Source organism: Pteropus alecto, unplaced genomic scaffold (genome assembly GCF_000325575.1).
Source record: "Pteropus alecto unplaced genomic scaffold, ASM32557v1 scaffold131, whole genome shotgun sequence".
NCBI classification, from domain to species: Eukaryota; Metazoa; Chordata; class Mammalia; order Chiroptera; family Pteropodidae; genus Pteropus; species Pteropus alecto.
In genome coordinates, this window is record NW_006434709.1 from 25,774,558 (window position 1) to 25,778,826 (window position 4,269).

Genomic DNA, 4,269 nt, shown 5'->3' on the forward strand with positions numbered 1-4,269 from the left:
CTTTTAATCTCCTCTGGAGGATTAGACAAACCCGGAAGGCATTTGGGCCTGTGCCCAAGGGCTTGTAAAGAATTGTCATCATCTCAAAGGGGATATCCAGGCACTCTGAAATCTCTCTCTCCGCTTGGCTTCCGTGATATCTTCCACAGGGATGTGGAGAGCTGGAATGTACCCCTTTCTAAAGTCTTACGGGCTTTCATCTGGGGATTTCCCTCAATTGTTAGGAAGAGGAGCCTATCTGAACGCAAGCACACTTATTCTTTAAAGTAAGGAAGAGGTCAGAAAGACAAGATATATTTTTGTTTTGTTTGTTTTAGATATATGTTTGCAAAGCAAAATTAAAACAACAGTTCTTTATATAAGGAAAAGTATTTTGGTACATTAGAACTTGGTACAAAGCCCTAGGTTCATGAGGATGAAAACTGGCACATGTTTTTTGGACGACAATGAGGTTGTATCAACACTTTTTAAAATGCATATTCCCTTGGTTCAAGTATCTCTACTGGGGAAACACTTGTAGGTATTATAGAATTGCAGAGAAAAGTGAAGTCATTGCAGTGGAGTCTACAGTAAGCTGGAAACAGCACAAATGACCATCTAAAAGAAATGATTAAAAAAATTGTTACACTCATACTATGCAATAGTTTGGAAGCATGAAGTAGATGTATACCTTCTGCTGTGGTCACCAAGATAATTGTTAAGTTGAAAAAAAAGTCACTGAGCAGTAATTTTAGTATGGCCTCATTTGTATTAAAAATACATACATGTGTACAAACATATGCACATACATAAATGGAAGGCACACGATGCCTGTGGTTACATCTGAGAGGAGGTGGGAGTATGGGCTTTCCTGTTTTTCTGCACATTCTTGTATACTGAGTGCGTCTTCACAACAAGAATTTACTTATGTGCTACATGTGTGTTTTAATATATATATATTTAATATATTATACATATATAATATTGAAGATATAGGATATAAACTACAGTCCACATTTGGGGCATAGAAGTAGTCCAGCGTGGGCTAGTGGTCACTGGACCACTAGATATACTTTCCCCTTGTTTTTCTGCTCCTGTTCTGGTCTCTGGCCCTCAAGACCAGCAAGTCTTTCAACATGGCCTCCATGGGCTAGAACACTGTCTTAAAGCTCCAAGATGCATTTAACAAAAATAAATGTTTTTTTTTTTTTTAATCAATTGCAAAAGTACAATTAAAGACTGAGAATGATATCAAGTCTTATAGTAAAAGATGAAGATTTTAGTTGATTTCAAGCTTAGTATGGGCACAACAGTGGGATGCAGACATTTTAAAATAGTCCAAAAATTTAGTTTGCTTCAAAATAAACACTGCTGGGAACTAACTGTGTCCTTTTGGGCTAGACAAGATGTCACCTTTGGGGTATTGTGTTCAGTTTTAGGTATATACTTAGACATATGGAAAAACTAGATTGTCTAATAGGCACAGATAAGCTGGATAAGATTCTAGGAACCAAGTTATTAAAAGAATGATTGAAGGAACTGAGGCATTTCTTAGTGGAAGGTTGGCTCAGCTACAGCACAATAGCCATCTTCAAACATGTTAAGGGCTGTTATGTGAAAGAGAAATTTGTCTTGGTTTATGTCACTCCAAGGGGTAGCTCTAAGTTCAGTGGAAGACAATCACTCCAGATTCTTTCTTAATGTTGGGAAAAACTTCCCAACATTTAGGGCTTTCCAATCTGAACAGTCCAACCATAGGACAAGCCACAGCTGAGAAATGAACACTTCCACAGTAGAATGGAAAAGTCCTATTGGGGGTTAAGAGTCAAGAAGCCAGTATATAATTATCCAGCCCTCACGTTCTCTTTTAGGACTGGTTGGTTAGGAAATAACCAATTAAGTTATTATCCTACCAATTATTTTCTTAAGCCCTGGATGTCACTATAATTTTTTACCTGAATTTTTGTCCTTGCCTGTAAAGAGAAGAAAACCTAAATGGAGAAAAAAGAATAGAACCTGGATTCTCAACCAAGAATCCATCCCGAATATGGAAGCTCTACCAGTTAACACACTCATGGCTAGATGTTGTGATTTAGCTGAATGCAAATGTACATTGTCTTTTTTTTTTTTTTTGTACTTTACTTTATGCATTGATAACCTGGTAAATATTTATTTTTAGGGAATTAAGATGAAAAATTATATCTTTCATCTACCTCAAGATTTTCTGTGCTTGATCAAAGAATTAGGCAAGTAGAGTTTTTCTCTGTTGACCAAAGTAATGGACGCAGGCTCCCAGCTCCCCTGTTAGAAAGGTGAATTTTAGGAACTGGATGGGGTGGTAGTCAGAGACCCAGGAACAAATGTAAAGAACAACCCTTGCTTCCTGTGGCATCGTCATTGTCCTGAGTTCGTGAGAGCTTCATGTCACACATATATTGAGCAGGAGGCACTCATGGATTGGCTGAGAGACTAGACTAAATGATCACCAACATTCTCTTTCAGCCTTGGTCTTTGCTATTTTCCTCCTTTTTCTTTTCTTGGTTGTTCTATCTCCCTGACCCCTTTTCTTACACTTTTTGTCACTTCCACTTCAGTAAGCAGGAGAATGTAGAGAGGAAGGGAGAGAAAGCCTAGCCGAGACAATGGCAACTTGAGAAAAGAATGGAGGTCTCTGAGAGTGAGGAAGAGAAAAGGATGGACCCAAGGAAAGGGAGGGTGAGAGAGAATGAGAGAGAAGAAAGGAGAAAGAACAGCCAAGGGAAGAAAAAAGGCAGAGAAGGAAGGAAATTAAAGGAAGCGGGAAGAAGCAATTAGAGAACTGTTCTGCTTGCTACATTTATGAAGCACAGGAAACTTAAAGTTTACTTAAAGTAAACTTAAAAAAGTAAACTTAAAGCAAGAACATAGTGAAACTAAGGGCAGGTACCCTTTACATATTATATTCCTTCCATTTTCACAAAGAATTGAAGGAGGCTTATGATAAAAGACATAAATACATTTAAACCATTCAAAGAGCAAGGGCAGCCTAGAAGGTAAAAGATCATGCTGGGGAAACTAATGTAATTGAGCACAAAGTTTTTCTTAGCCCTGAACTCTAAGAATGATGTGTCAGATGGAGTACATTGACTGACCTATCCATCCCAAGTTCTTTTTATGGTCTTTCCTTGTAAGAAGTTTCATTAAAGCTGAGAGGACAATGTAAACTCAAAATGTTATGAAAATATTTCTTATGCCTTTTTTATTTTTAGTAATTTTTAATTTTGACATAATTTCAAACTTACAGACAAGTTGCAAGAACATCACACCCACAAAAACTCTCATTTACTCAAATTCTCCAATTCTAAACATTTTACCACATTTGCTTTAGCATTTTTCCTATCTCTCACACCCTCTCTTTCTCTTGTCTTTTTTTCCTTGAACCACTGAGAGTAAGTTGCAGACACTGATGCCCCTTTACGTCTAAATATGTATGAAAATATTTTGGTAGGAAACTGAAATAATACAGTGTAGCTCTGTGGCTTCCACTAATACCAGACCACATGGAAAGAGCTTAGTGGGGCAAGCAAGTTGGAAGGGGAGGAGGGCTAAGAAACCTGTTTTAAGCTGTGCTGATTTAGCAAGTGACTGTCTTGTACTTAGATTTATTTAGGTTGACTAAATTAGCAAAATATTCCAAAGTAGCTTCTACCCACACTTTATATAGGAATGGAAAAACATCAATTATGCACATCAAATATTAATAGAAGGGGGCAGCAACATGAATGGACCTAAAGGGTATTATGCCAACTGAAATAAGTCAGATAAACATCGTATCATCTCAGTTATATGTGGAAACTAAAGAGCAATAAAGAAACAAAACAGAAACAGACTCATAGAAACAGAGACCAAACTGATGATTGCCAGAGGGTAGGGTGGTTGGGCGGCTGGGTAAAAAAGATGAAAGAATTAAGAGGTACAAATTGGTAGGAAAAAATAGTCACAGGGATGTGAAGTACAGCGTAGAGAATACGGTCAATAATATTGTAATAACTATGTATGGAGCCAAGTAATACTAGACTAATCAGGGGGATCGCTTCATAAATTACATAAATGTCTAACTACTATGCTATACACCTGAAACTACTAGACAATAATATTGAATGTCAACTCTAATTAAAAAAAAATTTAAATATTAATATAAGTGGGGATGGCTTGACTGGCCCCAATGGTTCCATTCAAGAAACCTGAGGATGACCACTGCTTAACACAAAGGTAGAGGATCTTTGCTGGCATGCATAGTGCTTTGTTGAC